Source organism: Tachyglossus aculeatus, chromosome 10 (genome assembly GCF_015852505.1).
Source record: "Tachyglossus aculeatus isolate mTacAcu1 chromosome 10, mTacAcu1.pri, whole genome shotgun sequence".
In the NCBI taxonomy this organism is placed as follows: Eukaryota; Metazoa; Chordata; class Mammalia; order Monotremata; family Tachyglossidae; genus Tachyglossus; species Tachyglossus aculeatus.
This window is the reverse complement of record NC_052075.1, coordinates 23,790,134-23,817,495: the sequence shown is the minus strand read 5'-3', so window position 1 is coordinate 23,817,495 and position 27,362 is coordinate 23,790,134. Positions and strand designations below refer to the sequence as shown.

General features: G+C 45.1%; 1 protein-coding gene and 1 non-coding gene across 3 annotated transcripts in view; one reads left to right on the top strand and one right to left on the bottom strand.

Moving 5' to 3' along the window:
• Positions 1-27,362, bottom strand: part of CTNNA2 (catenin alpha 2) — a 1,073,907-nt gene that overhangs the window by 779,006 nt on the left and 267,539 nt on the right. The window lies entirely within an intron of this gene.
• On the top strand, positions 21,383-21,520 carry LOC119933839. The gene has a single exon (XR_005452709.1). It is a non-coding gene; the product is annotated as a small nucleolar RNA SNORA7 (small nucleolar RNA).

Sequence of the window (27,362 nt, the reverse complement as noted above, 5' to 3'; positions counted from 1 at the left end):
AGAATTGAATTGGAAAGCCGACAATGGTGATGGCCAATGGGCTTTGGGGGAAGTGATTTAGGTGGTATGAAGGACAATCCACAAAAGGGGGTTGTGAAAGAGACTGGGTTGTGACGGGGAGGAGTAGAGCGTAGAGCGGAGAACAGAGCAGGATCATCTTGAAGCGTAGCCTCTATCATCTTGTTTTTTTTTTAAAGGTATTTGTTAAGCACTTACTATGTTCCAGGCACTGTACTAAGCACTTGAGTAGATACGGGATAGTCAGGCTGGACACAGACCATGTCCCATATGGGGCTCACGGTCTTAATCCCCATTGAGGTACTTAAGGTTCAGAGAAGTTAAGCACATTGCCCAAGGTCACACAACATTCAAGCAGCAAGAAGCAGTAATAATAATAATTATGGTATTTGTTAAGCATGTACTCTGTGCCAAGCACTGTTCTAAGCACTGGGGTAGATACAAGGTAATCAGGTTGTCCCACGTGGGGCTCACAGTCTTAATTCCCATTTTACAGATGAAGTAACTGAGGCACAGAGAAGTTGTGTCTAGTCCAAGGTCACACAGCAGACAAGTGGCAGAGCCGGGATTAGAACCTATGTCCTCTAACTCCCAAGCCCGTGCTCTTTCCACTACACCACACCGTTTCTCATAAGTATAGCTTAGTGGATAGAGCACAGGCCAGGGATTCAGAAGAATACGGGTTCTAATCCTAGCTCTGTCATAGAGGGAAAGGAGATACAATCCCCAGCTGCCATCACAACCCCTACTGCCCGTGCCAGGCCAGAATGGATGTTCTGGGACTTTCCTCTAATCCCTAGAGCCAAATTCCAGCCTTGTTCTAACATACCTGTAGTAGAGAAGCAGTATGGCTCAGTGGAAGGAGCACAGGTTTTGGAGTCAGAGGTCATGGGTTCAAATCCCGGCTCCGCCAATTGTCAGCTGTGTGACTGTCATAACTTCTCTATGCCTCAGTTACCTCATCTGTAAAATGGGGATTAAGACTGTGAGCCCCCTGTGGGACAACCTGATCGCCTTGTAACCTCCCCAATGCTTAGAAAACTGCTTTGCACATAGTAAGCGCTTATGAATGTCTGTCTTCCCCTCTAGACAATATGCTCCTTGTGGGCAGTAAATATGTCTATCAACTTTATTGTACTGTACTCTCCCAAGTGCTTGGTGCACACTGTAAGGACTCAATAAATATGACTGATTGATTGATATTTCTAACAATGTAACTGTAGTACCAAATGTATTTATTCTGCACCGGCTGGGGGCAACACGCTGTCCTAAGCATTTGAGAAAATACCACAGAAGCTTGAACAATAGACAATAGTAGGAAGGATATGACCTGGGGATAATAATAATAATAATTCTGGTATTTGTTAAGCGCTTAACTGTGTGCCGGGCACTGTACTAAGCACTGGGGTGGATACAAGCAAATCGGGTTGGACACAGTCCCTGTCCCACATGGGGCTCACAGTCTTAATCCTCATTTTACAGATGAGGAAACTGAGGCACAGAGAAGTGAAGTGACTTGCCCAAGGCCACACAGCAGACAAGTGGCAGAGCCAGAATTAGAGCCCACAACCTTCTGACTGCCAGGCCCATGCTCTATTCACTAAGCCATGCTGCTTAAGCAAAATTACTCAGGGAAATGTTCTTGGGGGAGGTGTCATTTCACAAGGACTTTTAGGATAAGAACAGAGAGCGTTGACATATTTCAAGGGAACAAGTTTCACACAGTGGGTAGGAGATCTGGTGAGAAGGTGAGATAGGGAAGAACAAAAGGTTGAACTACCGAGAAGTGCTTGGACCAAAAGAGTGGTCACTTGAATGGAAGGAAGGGATGGACCAGGGAAATGTGGAGAAGACTGACAGGATTTAGCAGCAGTCTGAATGTGAGATTTGAAAGAGACAAAGGAACCAAGTTTAATGCCAAAGTTGCAGAAACAGGAAGGAGGGTGATGTCACTTGTAATGACAATGCCTTTCACCACAACCCCCCAAGTTAGGCATGTTCAAGACCAAACTGCCCTCTAGTTTGCCAAGACAGGGGTTGTGGATGAGGAGGTCTGGGGTCAGAAGCATTCGAGAACTCTAGTTTAGGGGCCAAAACAGGTTGATCCCTGAATTCAATGACCAGCATTCTGCTGATGCATCATACAGTGGCCAATGACTGCACTCTAAAATATGGGCACAGAGATACCCATTGACATCACGTGCATGACATCAGGATTGCAGCGCGACACAACGATGTCAGAAGCACCATTTTGTGGAAGTTCACTGGGTCATAGTAATAATTGCGGCATTTTGTGAAGTCTATGTGCCAAGCACTACGCTAAGTGTTGGGGAGTGATAATACAATCAGATCAGACAAAGTCCCCGTTCCTACATGGAGCTCATGGTCTAAAGGGGGAGGAAGAACAAGTATTTGATCCCCATTGCCAAAGGTGGAAACTGAGGGTATTTGTGGTTAAGAGATGGAACTACGATGAGAAACCAGTCAATCAATCCCTCAATCAGTCAGATTTCTTGAGTGATTATAATGTGTAGGTGGCCTGTTACCAGTCCCCTGCCCTTTCCACCAGGCCGTGCTGCTGAAGGTGTTCAAATGGACAGCTATTCTCTGATGCTTTGTTTTGTTATCTGTCTCCCCCTTCTAAACTGTGAGCCTGTTGTTGGGCAGGGATCATCTCTATATGTTGCTGACTTGTACTTCCCAGGCGCTTAGTACAGTGTTCTGCACACAGTAAGTGCTCAATAAATATGATTGAATGAATGAATGAATGAAGGGGCCCCTGATTCCACCACCTTCACACCCAAGTCTCTGCATTTCCTTTTCAGAACCCTCTCCCTCTTTCCTCCTCTAATGTCAAACGTCTTTCTGTACCTCAACCTAATCTATCTCGCCACCAACCCCATGCCCCTGTCCTCCCTCTGGCCTGGGACTCCCTCCCCCTTCAAATATGACAGATCATCGATCTCCGCACCTTCAAAGCCCTCCTAAAATCATATCTCCTTCAAGAGGCCTTCTCTGACTAAGCCCTGAATTCCTCAACCCACCTCTGTTGCCTATGCACTTGGCTGGGTACCCCTTTAACCCTTTGATTCTTACCTCGGCCATATACATACCTTTATTCTCTAATGTTTCCCCTAAGTGTCATTTATTTTTATGTCTTTCTCCCCCTGTAGACTGCAAGCTTCTTGTGGGCAGGGATCACGTCAACAAACTCTATTGCTTTGGACTTTCCCAAGCACTTAGCACAATGCTCTAGGCACAGTCAATGCTCAACACATATTGATTTATTGATTGATTGGGACTCACTTCCAAGCCACAGGACTCAGCAGCAGGAGCTGTGCAGAGGGAGGTTGCTAGCTGAAAGTGAAACTATCAAAACTAAAGGTGTCTGTTGTTGCATCTGTGCCAGACGGACAAGGTGAAAATCAGATTGTCGAGTATGAAACAGGACAATTAGTCACCCTAATGGCCCTGGAGTGCCTAGGGAGCTTGTCGATGGGCCCACGCAGGAGGGAAGAGGGAGAGAGTGGAAAGCGAGAGACAAGGAGATGGAAGACAGTTAAAATCATTAGAAGCCGGAGAGCAGGCTTCTTGTGACCTACAAACCCAGGGTTGAACCACACTTCCTTATTGTACTGTAATGTAAGGGAAGCAGCATAGCCTAGTGGAAAGAACTAGGGCCTGGGGGTCAGAGGACACGCATGGGATCTAATCCCAGCTCTGTGTGATCCTGGACAAGTCACTTAACTCTTCCGTGCCTCAGATTCCTCATCTGTAATACCTTCTCTTTCACCTACTTAGACTGTGAGCCCCATGTGGAACAGAAGCTGTATCTAACCTGATTATCTTTTATCTGTTCCAGCACTTAATACAGAGCTTGGAACATAGTAAGTGGTTTAACAAATACCGAAATTATCACTATTATTATTACTCTCCCGACTCCAGTGAAATCTAGGCGCAACCTTGCTTAGGACAGTTGATGTCCTTGCTCGTTTCCTTGGGATGTTCACAAACCATATTTCTAAAAACCCAAACCCAAACTGGACTTCTTCACTCTGGACTGCCCTGATGGGTGATTGATAATAAGGCCAATTCCCATCTCCCTTTATCCCCAAGCATATCTTCTCATCTGAGCTCGCTCTACTATCTGGCCCTTTTTTTATGGCATTTGTTAAGCACTTACCCTGTGCCAGGCACTGTATTAAACACTGGGTAGACACAAGCCAATCAGATTGGACACAGTCCCTGCCCCACATGGGGCTCATAGTCTTAATCTCTATTTTACAGATGAGGTAAGTGAGGCACAGAGAAGTTAAGTGACGTGTCCACGGTCACACAGCAGACAAGTGGCAGAGCTGGGGTTAGAACCCAGGTCCTTCTGACTCCGAGGTCCCTGCTCTATCCAGTAGGCCATAGGCACATCCTGGGGGAAAGGGATTAGAGAAAATGGAAGGACAAATATTTGATGACAAGAGGGCCCAAGGCTAACACTAATGGGGAGTCTGTTGCCCATTTGAATAAGCACTCTGGAATGCTTACACCTAAATAAATAGCCAACATATCACAGGGGCTCCATTTTGCTCTATTATTTCTGAGGCTTAGATAATAATTGCGATATTTGTTAAGCACTCACTGTTTCAAGCACTGGAGTAGATACAAGGTATCTAGAGTAGCAGCGTGGCTCAGTAGAAAGCATGGGCTTGGGAGTCAGAGGTCATGGGTTTTAATCCCAGCTCCGCCACATGTGTGCTGTGTGACCTTGGACAAGTCACTTAACTTCTCTGAGCCTCAGTTACCTCATCTGTAAAATGGGGATAAAGACTGTGAGCCCCACGTGAGACAACCTGATCACCTTGTATCCCCCCAGCACTTAGAATAGTGCTTTGCACATAGCAAACGCTTAACAACTGGCATTATTATTATTACTATTATCTGGTTGGACGTAGTCCCTGTCTCATATGGGGCTCACAATCTAATTAGGAGGGAGTTGGACTTAATCCTCTTTTTAGAGTTGAACTAACTGAGGCACAGAGAAGTCAAGTGATTTCCTAAGGTCACACAGCAGATAGGTGGCAGAACTGGGATTAGAACCTAGATCCTCTCATTCCCAGGTCCATGCTCTTTCCACTTGGCCATGCTGATTCTCTTCACAGTGCTTATCATATGAATATTTCTCCTTTAGTTAGGCCCAGTGTGTTTTACCAGTTTTCGTCAATAAGCCTACTGAAATATACCTTTTCCCACTGGAGACATGTTGGGTTGCTAAAAAAATGCCAGTGTCAGTAACTGATGATTAAATATACTGACTATGATGAGCTATTAAACATGGTTGAGCCCAGCAACGTACCACCTCACAATTGGCACAGATCATTAAGTGCACAGATTTTAATCATTTCAGCTGAGGCCTTTTCCTAGAGATGCAGGAGGAGAATTTAAAATTATTTTTCACTATTTTGACCACAAAGTTAATCAAGTTGCAATATGAGATATTAACAAATGAGGCCTTTCTAAAGAATCCATTTGAAGGAGCACTGGCAGAGTTTGCAAAAAAAATGATGGCGCGGTCCCAGCCATAAAAATGACTGTGGAGTTAAAACTCACGGAACATCAGTCACGAATGAAACCAGTTTAAAGGTGACCAATGATGCTAGGGTGACCAGGCATTGAGGTTGAGGGTCCTTCGGCCGATATAGGAATACACAAACTGTGTGTACAGGGAATACTGGAAGGATCAGGAGAATGGGGTGAGGCAGGAAGCTGTTGGCAGCAACATGAAAAGGCGGGTATTAGGAGCTACACAGTCAAAAATAGTGACTTAGTGGAAAGAGCCCAGGCTTGGAAGTCAGAGGTCATGGGTTCTAATACCAGCTCCGCCACTTATCAGTTGTGTGACTTTAGGCAAGTCACTTGACTTCTCTGTGCCTCAGTTACCTCATCTGTAAAATGGGGATTAAGATTGTGAGCCCCACGTGGGACAACCTGATTACCTTGATCTACCCCAGCACTTAGAACAGTGCTGGCACATAGTAAGCACTTAACAAATACCATTATTATTATTAAATAGAACACAAAAGGAGGAAGGGATCAGGGCAGTTACAAGGCACAATAGGGGCTACAACTAAAAATTGACAATCTGATCACCAGCAGAAAAACTATTAATATTGGCAATATTTGAAGGGGCAGGAAACTTATCCTATCCCACCTTGATAACTGTATCAGCCTCCTGGCTGACCTCCCAGCCTCCTGTCTCTCCCCACCCCAGTCCACACTTCACTATGCTGCCCAGATCATTTTTCTACCAAAACATTCAGGCCATGTTTCCCCACTCCTCAAGAAACTCCAGTTGTTGTCATCTACCTCTGCAGCACACAAAAACTCCTCACCATTGGCTTTAAAGCACTAAATCCCCTTGCCCCCTCCTACCTCACTTCTCTACTCTCTATTTACAACCCAGCCCACACACTTTAATCCTCTAGTGCCAACCTTCTCATTGTACCTCGATCTCATCTATCTCCCTGCCTACCCCTCGCCTACGTCCTCCCTCTGGCCTGGAATGCCCTCTCTCCTCAAATCTGAAAGACAATTACTCTCCCCAACTTCAAAGCCTTATTGAAGGCACACCTCCTCCAAGAGGCAAGGCCCTGGCTAAGGCCTCCTTTCCTCTCTTCCCACTCCCTTCTCCCACACCATGACTTGCTCCCTTTTTTCATCCCCCCTCCCAGCCCCACAGCACTTGTGTACATACTTGTAATTCATCTGTCTCTCCATCTAGAATGTAAGCTTGTTGCAGCAGGGAATGTATCTGTTTATTGCCTTATTTGTGCTCTCCCAAGCACTTAGTACCGTACTGTGCGCACAGTAAGCGTTCAATAAATACGACTGAATGAATGAAGTTCCCTAAACAATCAGCCCAAGAAGGTCATATTAGCTGACCCAACCATTACCCTTTTTTGCAAGAGCTGAGCAGGGCCCCAACGAGGGGACCTCATGAGATATGCAGACACACCTCAGGTACCCTTCGGATCACTCAGAATGACGTCAGAGAAGAGGAAGATCACTTTCAGGGCAGAACTAGGGACAGGTAAGGAGTGTGGGAGGGTTTAAGAAAGGGTCCAGGTGGCAGTGGACATTGCTTTGTGGGCCGGAGTTTACTGGTCCCTGTACCAATGTAAAGGAGAGCCAGTATTCATTCATTCATTCATTCATTCATTCAATCATATTTATTGAGCGCTTACTGTGTGCAGAGCACTGTACTAAGCGCTTGGGAAGTACAAGTTGGCAACATATAGAGACGGTCCCTACACAGCAGTTGGCTCACAGTCTAGAAGGGGGAAACAGAGAACAAAACAAAACATATTAACAAAATAAAATAAATATGTATAAATAAAATGAATAAATAAATAGAGTAATAAATATGTAGGAACATATATACATATATACAGGTGCTGAGGGGAGGGGAAGGAGGTAAGGCAGGGGGATGGGGAGGGGGAGGAGGGGGAGAAGAAGGAGGGGGTTTAGTCTGGGAAGGCCTCCTGGAGGAGATGAGCTCTCAGTAGGGCCTTGAAGGGAGGAAGAGAGCTAGCTTGGCGGATGGGCAGAGGGAGGGCATTCCAGGCCAGGGGGATGACATGGGCCGGGGGTCGATGGCGGGACAGGCAAGAACGAGGCACGGTGAGGAGATTAGCAGCAGAGGAGTGGAGGGTGTGGGCTGGGCTGTAGAAGGAGAGAAGGGAGGTGAGGTAGGAGGGGGCGAGGTGATGGACAGCCTTGAAGCCGAGGGTGAGGAGTTTTGGCCTGATAAACTGCATTTTTGTGGATTTCTAGAGGTATCATCTTGTTCTAGTTATTATACCAGGACTATGGGTGGGTTCTTTCTTCCCTTTTTGCACTGGTACTCTTATAGGATCCCTTATATGTTCTTGATGGAAAGCAGGTGTTGGCAACAACTGAAGTTACCAAATAGTAATAATCAGCATTTCAGCTTGTATTTTTGTAAAAGTTAGGAAAAAGGAAGATATCTATTTTATAGATAAAGGTCATGCTTCTATTATATAAGGTGTTTTTTAACAGTAATAATCATAAAGGCATTTGTTAAACATTTACTATGCGCCAAGCACTGGGGTAGATACAATACAATCAGAACACACACAGTTCCTACTAAACATGGGGCTCACAATCCAATCAGAAGAGGAAACTGAGATCAGAAATATTAAGTGACTCATCCAAGGTCATACTGTAGATAAGTGGTGGACTCCAGATTAGAACCCAAGGACCCTGCCTTCCATTTCTATTTTCTTTCCAAAAGGCCACACTCCTTCACATGCAGAAGGGCACACGTTTACTATAACTGCTTACTATTACCAGAACCGTCTTGGCTCACATGTTTTCTGAAGGGATCAAAACCATTTCAGTAAAGAGGGTGAGAAGGAAAGGGGATACATATTCCAGTCCTCAAACTCACCCACACATTCTTCATCCCTCCTGCCATTTTATTCCAGAACACCTCGTTCTGCCAGATCCTACGCTGTCACTACCATAAAGAATTAAGGAATTAGGGAACATTTGTCCAACAACCCAGCCTGTTTGGATACAGTGCACCACAGTGTTGAAAGAAACAATTTGTGCATATGCCTGTGGGCATATGTGGGCATGTGCTCAGTTCCAGACACGGTGAGCTTACAGGGAGATGCATCCCCCCACGATATATATGAACTGGCTTTACAGTACTTGCCTAACGTTTTTACAAATGTTGAGACAACAGATCTGACTTTTACTTCACTGTGCATAAAAGATTCACATTGCCTCTCTCTGACAATTTTACTGGGTGAAAAGGTAACTCAGCACCCTCCACTGATCCCGGTCTCACCTGCTCCACCCCTCCTCCATCCTTTTTTAAACTAACCCCTCTATTCCCTGCCTCATGGCTTTTACATTTGGTTCAGTTTTTTCACAGATCCTATGGGCCTGCCAAGCCCCCAGAAAAAATCAGCCCCCACATTCCCACAGCTCCCCACCCAGATCATTCCTCTCCAGCCCAGAGCCCCATTTTTATCTTAATGGTATTATTTAAGCACTTACTGTGCCCCAGGCACTGTTTTAAGCACTGGGGCTGGTACAAGATATTCAGGTTGGACACAGTTTCTGTCCCACATGGGGCTCACCATCTTAATCCCCATTGTACACATGAGGTAACTGAGGCACAGAGAAGTGAAGTGACTTGCCCATGGTTACATGCAGACAAGTGGTGTAGCCAGGATTAGACCTCATGGCCTTCTGACTCTCAAGCCCATGCTCTATCCACTAGGCAACACTGCTTCTCTGTTTCACAAAGGGAGTTGAGTGGGGGAACCTCGGTGCTGGAGAGATTGGGCCATGATCTGGGGAGCAAAGTGAAGTATGAATTGGACAAAGGAGAACCTGAGGACGGGGAGGTCACCTTGGAGGCTAATATGGTAATCAAACAAGGAGAAGACAAGTGCCTGAACCAGCATGGTGAATGGGCCAATCTTGGAAATGTTGGAGTGGAAAAAAAAACACAACATAATTTGGTGACAGACTGAACACGGATATTTAAAGAGATGGGAGAAGTCAAGGATAGTGCCAAAGCTGTGGGCTTCACAGGCCGAGAGGGTGGTGGTGTTGCCAAATGTGATGGGAAAGTAACTGGAGGAAAGGATTTGAGAAGGCTGATGAGTTCAGTTTTGAACATATTGAGCTGAGGTGCCAGTTGGAGAGGCACATAATAAGGGAAGCAGGAGGAGAGGGGAAGTTTCAGACAAGAGAGATCAGGGCTAGTGAGTTGGATTAGGAAGTCATTTGCACAGAGGCATATGTTGAAGCCATGGAAGTAGCAGAGCTCAACGAATAAGCTCTTGGTGTTTAACAAAAGCTTTAGTGATTGGTTTAATAACTGTAATATTTGTTCAGTGCTTATTATATGTCAGGCACAGTACTAAGGACTGGGGTGTTTGATTTTTTGGCTGGTGCACAACTCTCAGGAAAGAGTTCCTGGTTCAGTGGTATTATTATTATTATTATTACTGTTATATTTGTAAGTGCTTACTATGTGCCAGACACTGTACTAACCCCTGGGGAGGATACAAGCAAATTGGGTTGGAAACAGTCCCCACATGGGGCTCACAGTCTCGATCCCCCTTTTACAGATGAGGTAACTGACGCACAAAGTTAAGTGACATTCCTGTGGTCACACAGCAGACAAGTGATGGAGCCAGGATTAGAACCCATGACCTTCTGACTCCCAGGACCATGCTCTGTCCATTACACCTTGCTGCTTCTCTCTACTAGCTGAGCCACACTGCAGTACATTCACCAGGAGTGACCCAACGAATAGAAATCTCCGAATCTTTAACATAACTGCACCGAGAATGGCAGGAAATCACAATCTATATCCACAGAAAGATTTTCTCTGCCCACAGTGAGGGCTCAGTAAATACCACTGATTGATGGATTGACTGATATATGTTCAAAGACAATACTTCGGGGAAGCAGCGTGGCTCAGTGGAAAGAGCACGGGCTTTGGAGTCAGAGGTCATCGGTTCAAATCCCGGCTCTGCCACTTGTCAGCTGTGTGACTTTGGGCAAGTCACTTAACTTCTCTGGGCCTCAGTTCCCTCATCTGTAAAATGGGGATGAAGACTGTGAGCCCCACGTGGGACAACCTGATCACCTTGTAAACTCCCCAGGGCTTAGAACAGTGCTTTGCACATAGTAAGCGCTTAATAAATGCGATCATTATTATTATTATTATCATTACTACAATTGACACCCCCAGTTTAAGAGCCCAGGTATGGGCAGAAGAGAGAATTGTAAAATAGAGCTTTGAAGAGAAATTAATATCAACGCTCCCCCTTCTAGACTGTAAGCCCGCTTTTGGGTAGGGACTGTCTCTATGTGTTGCTGACTTGTACTTCCCAAGTGCTTAGTACAGTGCTCTGCACACAGTAAGCGCTCAATAAATACGATTGATTGATTGATTGATTTGAGTTTCCCCCGAGATATTCTCTGTGTGCGCTGATTTTAAAAGCAAAAATATGCATAAATAAGGATGGCTGAATACTGCACAACACACTACATCCATGGCATCATCTTTACTGCGGACAAATTTGTAATAAGTTTTCATTCAAACATAAAATGTAAAATTATACATTTCCCCAAAATTTCAAATATGTCTTTTTTTTAAGAGAGACATTTATGGTTCATCTACCAACTGACAGAAAACAAGAAAGCAAATAGAACTAAAAAAAAAGGAACCTGGTAAATTACAGAGCTCACATCTGACAGTTCCTCTCAGAATAACTAAAGCAGTAATTGCTATGCAGAAATATAACAGGTCACCCTACCTTCCTTTTAAGTACTGTAAAGACAACTTTAATGAAAACAAACCTCAGGAAGTATTCGAAATAATGAGTACACCTGATTAGTAATAGAAAAGCTTAAACACATTTAAAGATAAAAAAGAAAACTGCAGTTAGTATCATAACCATGATGAAAAGAGTGGAAACAATACCGTTCCAAAAACTCACTTTCTAACATGAACCACCTGATATAGTAGGAAATGGAGCATTGGTTGCTGTTTAAAGTCCATCACCTGAAGTGCAAAGGGCAGTTTTATTGCATGCCCTAACCCTGGTATTTTCAGTGGCCAGAGAAAAGGTACATGACTTAAAGGTGTGTTGTTATTACCCCCTAGAGATACCATCACTTGCCATTAATGTTTACTGACACATATGGTGTATAAGGTATGGAGATAGGGACTTTGATCTTAAGGGATTCAGAACTTCTTGGGTAAAAGCACCATGGTTGTTAAACGTCAGCTAATGGGAATCTGGGATTGGCATTAGGAGGATTCAAAGACCTCAATCAACTACAAACAACCACAGAAGGGGTAATGATCCAAAGTGGAATACAGACAACGTAGCACTGCTGACCCTGGGTCTTCGGTACTGAATTATGACCGTGGCTTCTAGTGTCTACCACTTTTTTTTATGGTACTTGTTCTTTCATTCATTCAAGACACAATGAGAAGGTTAGCACCAAAGGAGAGGAGTGGGTGGGCTGGGATGTAGAAGGAGAGACAGAATGCGAGCGCTTAGTATGTGCCAAAAATTGTACTAAATGCTGGGGTAGTTACAGGTTAATCAGGATGAACACAGTCTCTGCCAAACATTCATTCATTCAATCATATATTGAGCACAAACTGTGTGCAAAGCACTGTATTAAGCACTTGGGAGAGTACAATATAACAATAAACAGACACATTCCCTGCCCACAATGAGCTTACAGTCTAGAGGGGGAGACAGATATTAATATGAATAATGAATAAATTACAGATATGTACATAAATGCTGTGGGGCTGGAAGAGGAGGATAAATGAAGGGAGCAAGTCAGGGTGCCACTGAAGGTAGTGGGAGAAGAGGAAAGGAGGGTTTATTCCAGGAAGGCCTCTTGGAGGAGATGTGCCTTCAATAAGGTCTTGAAGCGGGGGAGTGTAATTGTCTCTCGGACATGAGGAGGGAGGGCGTACCAGGCCAGAGGCAGGACATAGGGCTCACAGGCTTAATCTCCATTTAACAGACAAGGTAGCTGGGGCCCAGAGAAGAATTTTACAGATGAGGTAACTGAGGCCCAGAGAAGTTAAGTGACTTGCCCAAGGTCTTACAGCAGACAAGTGGAGGAGCCAAGATTAGACTCCAGGTCCTTCTGACTCCCGGGCCCACCCTCTAACCACTAGGCTCATGTGACTTTGGAGGCCACGTTTGGGTGACCGTCTTGAGGGAATACACTGGCCTCATCCCTTTTGGGAGATACGCTGATTTGGGAAGCAGCGTGGCTCAGTGGAAAGAGCATGGGCTTTGGAGTCAGAGGTCATGGGTTCAAATCCCAGCTCTTCCAATTGCCAGCTGTGTGACTTTGGGCAAGTCACTTCACTTCTCTGGGCCTCAGTTACCTCATCTGTGAAATGTGGATGAAGACTGGAGCCCCCCGTGGGATAACCTGATCAACTTGTATCCTCCCCAGTGCTTAGAAAAGTGCTTTGCACATAGTAAGTGCTTAATAAATGCCATTATTATTATTATTATACACTGGCCCCATCACTTACCTGGCCACGAGGGAAGTGGTGTCTGGAAGAAGGGAATGGGGAAGAAAAGAAGAGGGAGTAAGCAGTCGGAGCATACTCCAGCCATACCGAACTGGAATCATCCCTACGGCCCCAGGCAAGAGGAATGCCGTGTGGAGTGGGTGGAAAGTAGGGTACCACACCAAGATCTGGGGCAGTCTCGATGAGAATACTGATGGGAAAGTTCTCTGAAAAACAAAGTGCTCCACAGAGTCAAGACACAATTTTGTTCCTCTGCAGGTGAAGGCAGAGGAACGGTGCCTGGAGGTGGGGTGGGGAGGGAAGTGAGTGCATGGGTACCACTGAATAAGGGACTAAGCTAGAAGTGGGAGTGAAAGTAGAGAAAAAAGAAAGGACAGAAAAGGAGATTATTAGTTTGGAGCTCCAGTGGGATTGTGTCCCATCTGATTGTCTTATATCTGTCCAGAGATGATGATGATGGTATTTGGTAAGCGCTTACTATGTGCCAAGCACTGTTCTAAGTGCTGGGGTAGATAAAAGGAAATCAGGTTGTCCCACGTGGGGCTCACAGTCTTAATCCCCATTTGACAGATGAGGGAACTGAGGTCCAGAGAAGTGAAGTGACTTGCCCAAAGTCACACAGCGGCCAAGTGGCAGAGCCAGGATTAGATCCCACGACCTCTCACTCCCAAGCCCGGGCTCCTTCCACTGAGCCATGCTGCTTCTCCTGGTCGGCTCCAAACAGTGCTTAAGCAGTGTTTGGAGAGTACCAGGTCCCAAGTGGATAGCACCAGGATTTTCAAATTTTAACAAAAAGGCGATAGAAATGAACAAAACCCTCTCACCTTCCCCTCTCAGTTAGAATTCCCAGGTGCTCTAAATTTGTTGCATCTCCAAAGCCATCACATGTGTCACACTAGAATTCTTTGATGGAGTCCCACACCTGTCAGGCGAGTGCTCAGTTTATATGCAATGAGTCTAATCCCACAGCCTCCCCTTTTCATAATACTAAACCAGAGACGGATAAGGAAAATCTCATTTAGAGGGCATTTCAGGAAAGAAGAAAACCGGCTCTTTTTTTCACTCATCACAGTCTCTGTAAGGTTGAACACGCCCGAACCTAGCAGTTAGGAAAAAACCTGTATTTATTTTTTGCTTACTCTTACAAAATAGGTGGCACTGACATCTAAAAAAGCATATGCTCTAATCCATTTAGTAATCGTAATCTCTGACCCACTCCAGAATTTTTTAAAATGCAAATTGCATGGCATTTTTTTATGAGTATCAACTGGAATTCATCTACGGCATATGCAGCTTGTACTTGCACAGGATAGCCTCTCCTCATCCCCCCCATAACTGGCCAAGGACTTTAGCAGTGCTGATGAGCTTAATTTAAAAGTTGCATTTAAATCGCTGAGGCGAACACCCTAGCAGCACGACAGCCATCTGCCAGCTAGGATTTTATGCAATGACTGTGCCTGCATGGGGCACACCTGACATCGGGATGGAAGCATTTCACAAAATCCACATTTCTTAATGATCCGGATGGCATCTGATTGCACTGTTGGCTCATTATGTCGGCTAACAATGGGAGGATTTACTACCAATTCTTTTTCATCTCAGTTGAGCGTGAAAGGATTAAAAAACGTGTGAAGGTTGAACAGAAAGAGTTGATCTTTCAGGGGTTGGAGAGGGTTAATTTCCTCCCACCACTTCAACCCCTCACCTCTCTAACATCAAATCCTCATGTTTGAAGCCAGAGGCTCCCGTCAAGATTGATGTCCAAGCCTTGGAACTCAGACTTCCGGACCAGGAACCTGCATGAAGGAATTGATTAGAGTGCTAGTGGAGCCTCAGCATCACTCAGTTTATTATCTCTGCCAGTCACGTTCCCACCGGGGCACAGAGCTCAGTAAGTGAAGAAGCAGGAAGGGTGAGCATCACAGCACAATGAGAGGTTCAGTCCATCAATCAATGGTATTTATTGAACGCTTACTGTGTGCTTGGGAGAGTAATGATAATAATAATAATAATAATAATGGTAGTTAAGAACTTACTGTGTGCCAGGCACTGTATTAAGCACTGGGGTGGATACAAGCAAATTGGGTTGGACACAGTTCCTGTGCCACAGTGGGGCTCACAGTCTCATTCCCCATTTTACTGAGGGACAGAGAAGTGAAGTGACTTGCCCAAGGTCACACAGCAGATAATTGGCAGAGCCAGGATTTGAACCCATGACCTTCTGATTCCTAGGCCCATGCTCTATCCACCACACCTCGCTGCTCGAGTTGGTAGATATGTTCCCTGCCCACAACAGCTTACAGTCTAGAGGGGGAGATAGGCATTAGTATATATAATTCATATTATGTATATATAAATATATAATTAATATATGCATTCATTGTATATTATTGATGTATATAAGGAGGCATATGTGGGTTTCGTATGGGCAGGATCAAATTACAGCCTAATTTATCCACAGCAGAGCTCTAATGCTGCTGTTGGAATGACATACCCAGCGCTAAGAACAGTGCTCGGCACTTAATACGCGCTTAACAAATATCACAATTATCATTATTATATACCAACAGGTCTTGGTACCTGCTCTGGTCATGGCTGCCCATATTAGCTGGCTATTTTTTTTTTCATAATTCCCATTGGGCCTGTCCATCTTGTTAAATGTCCATAGTGATCCTTCGGTCGGAGCCCGCCATCCAGATGGCAAAAGTCCACCAACCATCAGTAACGCCACCAACCAACTCTGTTGTATCAAATGCTTAGTACAGTGTTCTACACATGGTACACACTCAATAAATACCACCGACTGATTGATTGACTTCAAAGCTGGGGCTTAATTTCAGGTCCCCATTTTCCCAGAGTCAATCAATCAATCAATCAATCGTATTTATTGAGCGCTTACTATGTGCAGAGCACTGTACTAAGCGCTTGGGAAGTACAAATTGGCAGCACATAGAGACAGTCCCTACCCAACAGTGGGCTCACAGTCTAAAAGGGGGAGACAGAGAACTGAACCAAACATACCAACAAAATAAAATAAGTAGGATAGAAATGTACAAGTAAAATAAATAAATAAATAAATAAATAGAGGAATAAATATGTACAACCATATATACATATATACAGGTGCTGTGGGGAAGGGAGGGAGGTAAGACGGGGGGATGGAGAGGGGGACGAGGGGGAGAGGAAAGAAGGGGCTCAGTCTGGGAAGGCCTCCTGGAGGAGGTGAGCTCTCAGCAGGGCCTTGAAGGGAGGAAGAGAGCTAGCTTGGCGGATGGGCAGAGGGAGGGCATTCCAGGCCCGGGGGATGACGTGGGCCGGGGGTCGATGGCGGGACAGGCGAGAGCGAGGTACGGTGAGGAGATTAGTGGTGGAGGAGCGGAGGGTGCGGGCTGGGCAGTAGAAGGAGAGAAGGGAGGTGAGGTAGGAGGGGGCGAGGTGATGGAGAGCCTTGAAGCCCAGGGTGAGGAGTTTCTGCTTTATGCGCAGATTGATCGGTAGCCATTGGAGGTTTTTGAGGAGGGGAGTAATATGTCCAGAGCGTTTCTGGACAAAGATAATCCGGGCAGCAGCATGAAGTATGGATTGAAGTGGAGAGAGACACGAGGATGGGAGATCAGAGAGAAGGCTGGTGCAGTAGTCCAGACGGGATAGGATGAGAGCTTGAATGAGCAGGGTAGCGGTTTGGATGGAGAGGAAAGGGCGGATCTTGGTAATGTTGCGGAGCTGAGACCGGCAGGTTTTGGTGACGGCTTGGATGTGAGGGGTGAACGAGAGAGCGGAGTCGAGGATGACACCAAGGTTGCGGGCTTGTGAGACGGGAAGGATGGTAGTGCCGTCAACAGAGATGGGAAAGTCAGGGAGAGGACAAGGTTTGGGAGGGAAGACAAGGAGCTCATATTCTTTCGACTTGCTCAACTCTTAATGGGCTTTTATAGGTTCAAGTTTCACAGACAATTACTGCTTAGATGTCAAAGCTCCTTGTGAGTAGGGAATTGTTGTTTCTCGGCTTTGTACTTCCTAAGCGCCTGAGAAAGCGCATGGCACAAAACTAATGCTCGATAAATGTTGCTACTACTAATACTACTTTGCTAGTCTGCTCTCCCCATCCCGAGGCCAGGCCTGGGAACCATCCCCCCCACCCTCCCATACAACACACAGAGACGCACGTGTGTGCACAAAACTCTGCACCCCACAGAGGTGGGCATGGATGGAGGCATGGATAAAGAATGATAAAACTCAAAATGTTTTCCATTGGTCAGGTACATGTTCCGACAGGGATTTCTGGGAAGGTTCAGTGGACTCATCCTTCTTCATGATCTATACATCTTCAAGCCAAAAAAATATTGCTGGGTCCCACAGATGAGGTCAGAAGGACCTCATCTCACAGGTCTCAGAACTGTGGACTATTATTTATTTTTGTGGTCGGGCTAATAATAAAAAATATATTGCAGAAATATATTTGCAATAAAACAGTGTAATTTCCAAGTCGGGGTAAGTGTGAATACTAAAAAGAATCGATTTCTGCATTATCCATAAACATAAAATCGTTTGGTAAACGTGACTTTCTTTTGTGCTTGACAAAAGAGGAATTATCAGCAAAACCTGCAACTAGTAGAAATTCTCTTTGAGCTGCAAATGAATCACAAGGGATTTGATCCCTAAAGGAAACTGAGAGATTCATGATGGAATGGGAAACTGGTGCCAACCGTAAGAGAAATATTTTCAACCTTACATTTTTGTCAGCTTCGATTCTAGAACCTAGAGGTAGAGAAAACCTGTTCAATCCCCTACTTCGTCTTTACAGTAAGATTCTGAGTGGCTATATCCTAACTCATCTATCCCATTTTTTTAGACATTTTTATCTTTGGGATTTTCTTTACACAGAAAGTTTCCTCGCAACTGGGAAGTAGCCGAATATCATTGATTTTGCACTGGCCTTGGCTTAGATGCGTAACTCACCTGCTTGGTGGAATGGTTCAGTGGGGGCCTCCACATTCAGAGTAATGTGTATGTTTCCAGTGGTTTGCCCAGAGAGAAGACAGATTCAGAGAAGGGGCTGAATCTTCATGTAGAGAAGGACTACTTTTCTCAAAACCAATAGTAGCACTGATTAAAATAAAATGTTTCAACAATGAATGGGTGTCTCATTTTGGACATTTTTGCATCTACTAAATACTTACGCACTTTAGGTTTTCTTTATTAAACCTACAGGAGTAAACAAGCCATCAAACCAAATGGGGATAATCCTTTTTCTATTAAAAAAAATGAACCCTCAGTGGGTTTTTTTTCCATTAAACAGATAAGTGACTCAGCAGATCTTAGAGTTTAGTGGAAAGAGTAAAGGAAAGGACTCAGGAGACCTGGGTACAAGCCCTAGCTTGGTCAGGGTGAGTCCCTTAACCTCTCTGGGCTGCAGTTCCCTCATTTGTAAAGCAAGGCTAAAATAGACTGTGAGTCCTGTGTGGTTAATCTGATCTGATAACCCTGTATCTACTCCAAAGCTTAGGGTAAGCTGGAGTAAATGCTTAATAAATCCCATAATAAAAGTAATTACTATTATTTCTCATGGGGCAATCCGACACTAACTCTTAGAAGCTACCTTTCAGTTCTTTGGAATTGTGTATTTGTGGGCTCCTTGTGGGCTGGGAAGATGTCTACCAACTCAGTTGTATTGGACTCCACCAGTCCTTAGTATAGTACTCTGCGTACAGTAATCACTAACAAATACCATCAATTGATTGATTGATTATGGTAGGAGAGTCCCTTGAACAGTGTGGGACATGGCCTGGGTCCAATAGAATTGTACTGCATCTACCCCAGAGCTTAGAGCAGTGTTTAGCATGTGGTAAGCACTGAACAAATTCATTCACTCATTGAATCATATTTATTAAGTGCTTACTCTATGCAGAGCACTGTACTAAGTGCTTGGGAGAGTACAATACAACCATATAACAGACACATTCCCCGCCCACACAATCCCACAATCTTATGGGTCTGCCTATACTACCTGGACGAGCCTTCCCCTAGACCAGGCCATGCCACATGCCAGAAGACTATTTCTGGACACAATAGGCACTCAGTAAATACGGTTGATTCATTGATTGATTGATTTTTGCAACCTACAGAACCCCGAGGAAGCTGCAATCGTTCCTAAATGATGACTCTTTGTGTGGAGAAGTGGGAACAGTGGGAAGCATGAGAACTCTCAGCTCTTTCTCTTGACATTGTCAGTCTCCCCCTCTAGACTGTAAGCTCATTGTGGACAGGGAATATGTCTGTTATATGATTGTATACTCACCCAAGCGGTTAGTACAGTGCTCTGCACACAGTAAGCACTCAATGAATACAACCTCCTGACTGACTGACATTTTCTTTGCTGATTGACTCCATGGCAATCCACTGTTACTGTTGTTTTGTCTATCCGCAACCAGATGGTGAGCCCCATAGGGAACAGGGACTGGATCTGCTCTGTTAGGTCTGTCTCCCTCCTTGTACTTAGTATACATTAAGGATTTAATCAACACCAAGGAGGCAGTGTGGTTTAGTGGAAAGAGCATGGGCTTGGGAGTCAGAGGACTTGGGTTCTATTTCTGGCCCTGCCACTTCTCTGCTGGGTAACCTTGGGCAAGTTGCTTAACTTCTCTGAGCCTCAGTTGCCTCATCTGTAAAATAGGGAGGTCTCAGACTGTGAGCCCCCACGGACTGTATCCAACCTGATTAGCTTGTATCTACCCATTCAGTACAATGTCTGGCATGTAGTAAGTGCTCAATAAACACCATAAAAATGACCATAACTATCTCTTATATCCATACTAGACTCTTGGATTTGAAAGTGGAGTCTAAAGAGAGCCAGGGGGGATGGCATTTGGCTGATAGAGGGAGTGAGAAAGCTGCCAGAAATGCAGGCTGGTAAGATCTTAAAAAATCTGCCACAGATAATCCTCAAAGTGGATGTTACGGTCACAGTTAATCCAGGGCTTTCTGTATTGCTATGCGATTGCTTGGAAGCCCTGCCTAGCTCTCCACACAACCTTTTCCTAGCTTTGCCGTCTATGGCCCAAACAGAAAGCAGAAGAGGAGGAAAGGAGAGGAGATAATTTGGAGAGCAGAAAGAAGGCATGAGAGGAGCCTTTTTTCTACCCCTAATAAATCCACCCTGCTCATGTGGTTCCTAGTGATTCAGTCCGTAATGAATGGTTCTAGTGGACATGGATGGATTTTGGAGGTACTTTCAACTAGACCCAGATTTTATACTTGAAATGTTCAAGGCAGCACATGTGATGACAAGATTGGATTCCAGCTAAAGGCTGACAAGAGTGAGCATATCCCAGGGCCAAAGCCGAGAAGGAAAAAAGCATGAAGCAAAAATCCGCAAGAGATTGAGAAATATGTTAAGGGGCAAGACCTGGTTAGAAACCAAGAGACAGTGGAGATGTGACAATAAAATTGTGGAGGAAACAAAACCACTTCCTTCCTTTTCCAAGAGAGTCAAATCAATTTTCCTGGCAACAATCTGAATCCAGGGGTTGACAGCTCCTTCAAAACAGACAGGCAATTCTAAGGCTTGCACTGCTCCTTCCTGTCATACAGCCGAGTCTGCTTTTAAACCCTGTCACTATGCCCAAATTCTGTGACCTTCCCCTGTGCTAATTACAGTGCTCAGCACAGAATAGGCACTCAGTGTATTCTATTGATTGGTTTAGGATCTGATCCTCCAGAAAAAAACCCCTGCAGGTAGAGGTGACCTTTGCCCAATAGCTAGAGTAGCTTGAAGCAACATGGCCTATCAATCAATGATATAATAATAATAATAAGAAGAAGAAGAAGAAGAAGAATGGCATTTGTCAGGACTTACTATATGCGAAGCACTGTTCTAAGCGCTGGCGGGGATACAAGGTGATCAGGTTGTCCGACGTGGGGCTCACAGTCTTCATTCCCATTTTACAGATGAGGTAACTGAGGCTCAGAGAAGTTAAGTGACTTGCCCAAGGTCAAACAGCAGACATGTGGCAGAGTCGGCATTAGAACCCACAACCTGACTCCTAAGCCCAAGATCTTTCCACTGAGCCACGCTGCTTCTCTGAGCATTTACTATATGCAGAGCACTGTACTAAGCACAGACACATTCCCTACCCATAACGAGCCTAGTGGAAAGATCACAGACCTGGGTTCTAATCCCGATTCCACCTCTTGTCTGCTCCAGGACCTTAAGTATGTCATTTAACTTCTCTATCCTTGAGTTTTCCCCCCTCAGGGTCGCAGCTGGAGAGTTTCCAGTACTCTATCAGTCTCAGTTAAGGGAGGGAGAGTCAAGCAGAGGCCTACCCATTCCATTCCTAGCTTGGGCAGTGGCTAGTGAGCGGAAGGCAACCTGCTACAATTCAAAACTCACCCATGCTGGGCAGTAGCGGCATCGGAGAGAGTTGAGGGTGGTGACTCGAGTTTACTGCGTGAAAGGCAGCAATGGTAAAACACTTCCTTATTTTTACCAAGAAAACTCTGTGGATCCACACTACCAGAACGATTGCAGATGGACAGCGGGGCGTTCTGGGAGAGATGTGTCTGTGGTGTCGCTATGGTCCGGAAACGACTTGATGGCATAAAACAAGACAATCCTTGAGTTTGCTCATCTGTTAAATGGGGACTCAATGCTTGTTCTCCTCATGACCCAGACTATGAGCCCCATGTTGCACAGGGACTGCCCAACCTGATAATCTGGTAGGCTCATTGTGGGCAGGGAATGAGTCTACCAATTCTGTTGTACTGTACTCCCCCGCACACTTAGCACACAATAAGCGCTCAATAAATAGCATTGATTCACAGAACTACCCCTAGTTTTTAGTTCAGTGTTTGGCACAGAGTGAGCGCTCACCAAATACCCCAATTATGATTATTGTAAGGGGTGCTGGATGCCAGAGCTGCATAAAAGAGCAAGAGGGGAAGTATTCGGTCCATCCTATGGATGTGACCTGCTGCTCTCGGACAGCCCGGCTCCTGACTGGGTGTGAGGAGGAGAGAGGGGAAGGGCAGTAGGCTTCTCCCGCACGCCTGCCCAAAGGTTCTGGTGACTGAGGTCAATGAGTATAAAGCCAACGTGCATAAGGGTGGCCAAGAGGACAATAGGGTTAACACTAAACACCACTGACTGAAAGTAGAAGATACCTATTCGTCTCTTTGGACAGCTAAGAATGATAAATGAGTTGATGTTCCAATTGTTTAGGTTCTAAAGTCAGGTATGTGAATTGTGTGTGAGTGGGGAGGAAGGGAAGGGGATGAGAAGCATCATAAACAAGCTGAATATGATGCGTAAAGGTGCTGTGGGTTGCCCTCATGTCTCTGTCTGCAGCGCTTTGGCCTGAACAATCAGGCAGGACGAAATTGACTGTGGAGAAAACCAAGCTCCTATCTAAATTGTGATCATATAGGAGGTCTTATTTTATGCGCGACTTGCTATTTAGACTACAGAAATAACATCAGGAATTGAGCAGACATTTCAGGGAAGCAAGTGTGGCCTACTGGGTAAAACACAGGCCTGGGAGCCAGAGGACCTGTCATTTGTCTGCTGTGTAACCTTGGGCAACTCACTTAACTTCTCTGTGCCTCAGTTTCCTCAACTGCAAAATGAGGATTCAATACCTGTTCTCCCTCCCACTTAGACTGTGAGCCCCATGTGGGACCTGATTATCTTGTATCTACCTCAGTGGCACAGAGGGGCACATAGCTTGGCACATAGTAAGCACTTAACAAATAATAGTATTATTATTACTATTACTATTTCGGGTTTTCTTTCTCTGGAGCAATTGCAGCTTCTGTTATCCCTGGAAGCTGCAAGCCATTGTATGCTCGTTAAAGGCAGGGGACATGTCTCCTAATTCTGTTGTGTTATGCACTCCTAAGCACTTAGTAAAATGCTCTACACATAGTAAGTGCTCAATAAACACATTTGTTTATTTAGACTGTAAGGCCCTCGTGGGGCATGGACTGCATTCAGCCAGATTAACTTGTATCTACCCCAGCACTTCAGAACAGTGCTTACCACATATTAAGTGCTGAACAAATATCATTAAAAAACAAAAACAACAACAAACCTGTTGGGATAAATTTTCAGGAGGGAACAGAAGGTAAAGAAAGAATTAGAAGTATAGATAAATCCTGATGATGATGATGATGATGATGATAATGAAGAATGGTATTTCTTTGTGGAAAAACAAGTTCAATATTTGGTTGCCACTGGAAGGAACCATTTAATATGTAAGTAAAATGGATAGGCAATCCCTGCTTGATGCTACAAATCTCCAAAGGATTTGGTATAGGTATATTAGTGAATGTTTTTGTTTTTTGTTTTGTTTTTTTAAATCAGTGGCATTCACTGAGGGAGTTCATCCTTTACTGTTTGAGATAATAGCTAGAAAAGAAATGCAGGTTCCTCAAGGCACTGCACATTTCCTTCTCTTCACAGTTTACTGCATATCCAACATGGCTAAGGGCTGTTTGAGATTTAAGCTTTAGAAAAGACCCAAGGGTGATAAATGAGATTGAAGCTGGGGGAAGTGTCAAATACCAAGTGGTCAAAAACACCATTAGGTCTGAAACACTCAGTAGGGGAAATCACCTAGAAGCATTTAACTTTTAAGGTCAGGGCTTAAGAGAATGCAAAATACTTTGAGGGAAGAGAGTTTTCTACATGAAAGGTTCTTGAAGGAAAGAGGAAGTATGTGGAATTACACAGAAAATGAAATAGTTAAGTGGGAACCACTTGAGTAGATTTCACTGATGCATTCACAAGGTATTAAATCAATCAATCAATCAATCGTATTTATTGAGCGCTTACTATGTGCAGAGCACTGTACTAAGCGCTTGGGAAGTACAAATTGGCATCACATAGAGACAGTCCCTACCCAACAGTGGGCTCACAGTCTAAAAGGGGGAGACAGAGAACAGAACCAAACATACCAACAAAATAAAATAAGTAGGATAGAAATGTACAAGTAAAATAAATAAATAAATAGATAAATAGAGTAATAAATATGTACAACCATATATACATATATACAGGTGCTGTGGGGAAGGGAAGGAGGTAAGACGGGAGGATGGAGAGGGGGACGAGGGGGAGAGGAAAGAAGGGGCTCAGTCTGGGAAGGCCTCCTGGAGGAGGTGAGCTCTCAGCAGGGCCTTGAAGGGAGGAAGAGAGCTAGCTTGGCGCATGGGCAGAGGGAGGGCATTCCAGGCCCGGGGGATGACGTGGGCCGGGGGTCGATGGCGGGACAGGCGAGAGCGAGGTACAGTGAGGAGATTAGTGGTGGAGGAGCGGAGGGTGCGGGCTGGGCAGTAGAAGGAGAGAAGGGAGGTGAGGTAGGAGGGGGCGAGGTGATGGACAGCCTTGAAGCCCAGGGTGAGGAGTTTCTGCTTGATGTGCAGATTGATCGGTAGCCATTGGAGGTTTTTGAGGAGGGGAGTAATATGTCCAGAGCGTTTCTGGACAAAGATAATCCGGGCAGCAGCATGAAGTATGGATTGAAGTGGAGAGAGACACGAGGATGGGAGATCAGAGAGAAGGCTAGTGCAGTAGTCCAGACGGGATAGGATGAGAGCTTGAATTAGCAGGGTAGCGGTTTGGATGGAGAGGAAAGGGCGGATCTTGGCAATGTTGCGGAGCTGAGACCGGCAGGTTTTGGTGACGGCTTGGATGTGAGGGGTGAATGAGAGAGCGGAGTCGAGGATGACACCAAGGTTGCGGGCTTGTGAGACGGGAAGGATGGTAGTGCCGTCAACAGAGATGGGAAAGTCAGGGAGAGGACAAGGTTTGGGAGGGAAGACAAGGAGCTCAGTCTTCGACATGTTGAGCTTTAGGTGGCGGGCGGACATCCAGATGGAGATGTCCTGAAGGCAGGAGGAGATGCGAGCCTGGAGGGAGGGGGAGAGAGCAGGGGCAGAGATGTAGATCTGGGTGTCATCAGCGTAGAGATGATAGTTGAAGCCGTGGGAGCGAACGAGGTCACCAAGGGAGTGAGTGTAGATTGAGAACAGAAGGGGACCAAGCACTGAACCTTGGGGAACCCCCACAGTAAGAGGATGGGAGGGGGAGGAGGAGCCTGCAAAAGAGACTGAGAAAGAACGACCGGAGAGATAAGAGGAGAACCAGGAGAGGACGGAGTCTGTGAAGCCAAGGTCAGATAACGTGTTGAGGAGAAGGGGGTGGTCCACAGTGTCAAAGGCAGCTGAGAGGTCGAGGAGGATTAGGACAGAGTATGAGCCGTTGGATTTGGCAAGCAGGAGGTCATTGGTGACCTTTGAGAGCGCAGTTTCCGTGGAATGAAGGGGACGGAAGCCAGACTGGAGGGGGTCGAGGAGAGAGTTGTTGTTGAGGAATTCTAGGCAGCGCGTGTAGACAACTCGTTCAAGGAGTTTGGAAAGGAATGGTAGGAGGGATATGGGACGATAACTAGAAGGTGAGGTGGGGTCAAGAGAGGGTTTTTTTAGGATGGGAGAGACATGGGCATGTTTGAAGGCAGAGGGGAAGGAACCAGTGGAGAGTGAGCGGTTGAAGATGGAAGTTAAGGAGGGGAGAAGGGATGGAGCGAGAGATTTCATAAGATGAGAGGGAATGGGGTCAGAAGCACAGGTGGCCGGAGTAGCACTTGAGAGGAGGGAGGAGAGTTCCTCTGAGGATACCGCTGGGAAGGATGGGAGAGTAGCAGAGAGTGTTGAGAGCCAGGGGGTTGGAGAAAGGGGGGAAGAGACTTTGGGGAGGTCGGACCTGATGGATTTAATTTTGTTAATGAAGTAGGAGGCCAGATCGTTGGGGGTGAGGGAAGGAGGAGGGGGAGGAACCGGGGGCCTGAGAAGGGAATTGAATGTACGGAAGAGCTTAAAGAGGGAGTTGAATGTACGGAAGAGCTTGGAATTAAAGAATTCCAAGATAGTGAAAGGAGCCTCAGGAAATGGAAAGAAAACCAGTCATTTAAAAATAAGAATACTAAATTTGCCTAATTAACTTGATGGATTTTTTAAAATTGTATTTGTTTAGCACTTAATATATACCAGGCCCTGTACAAAGTCCTGGGGTAGATACAAGTAAGTGCTTAGTACAGTACTCTGCATATAGGAAGCGCTCAATAAATATGATTGAATGAATGAATACAAGTTAATCAGGTTGGACACAGACCATGTCCCACATAGGGTTCACAAGTTTAATCCCCATTTTACAGATGTGGTAACTGAGGCCCAGAGAAGTGAAGTAACTTAACCAAGGTCACATAGCAGACAAGGGGCAGAACTGGGACTAGAGCCCAGGTCTTCTGATTCCCAGGCCCGTGCTTGACCCATTAAGCCATGTTGCATCTGTGTTTTACCTATATAATAACCATGAATAAACACAGTAAACAAAGTAATTCAACAAAATACTCATGAGAATTGGAAATAAGGCTTGTGCAAATACTGATTTACCCATTATTTTGCAATGGGGAGAGATGCTGAAACAGCACTTAAAGTAAAGATTGTATTTTCCAATGCAGTTTAAGAGTTAAATAGTGTTAAAAGAATAGTGCTGTTAAAAAAGATTCCATGCTCTTTAACTACACAAAACAATGACAGAAAACAAGCTCTAAAAGAAGGCAGGTTAAGACCAAAGTCTTTGCTGATATGGTTAAGCATGGTTTAAATTCCTGCTTGTTAAGCTAATCTCCTCACTGGGCCTCATTCTCATGGGAGTCAGAGGACATGGGTTCTAATTCTGGCTCTGCCACTTGTCTCCCGTATGACCTTGGGCAAGCCACTTAACTTCTCTGTGCCTCAGTTACCTCATCTGTAAAATGGGGATTAAGACTGTGAGCCCCACGTGGGACAACCTGATTACCGTGTTTCTACCCTAGTGCTTAGAACAGTGCTTGGCACACAGTAAGCACTTAACAAATACCATTATTATTATTATTATTATTATTATTATTATTATTATTATTATTATTATTATTATCTTTGCCACAGCCAACTTCTTGGTCACTCGCTCCCTCCTGGCTGGAGCTACCTCCCCATTCACATATGACAGACCGCTGTTCTCTGCACAGAGCTCTTGTGAAATCACATTCAACCATCAATGGGTTTTTTTTGAGCGCTTACTGAGTGCAGAAGACTGTACTAAGTGCTTGGGAAAGTGCAGTACAATAGAGTTCGTAGATGCAGTCCCTGCCCATGAGGACCTTACTGTCTATAGGCCCATGTCCTCCAG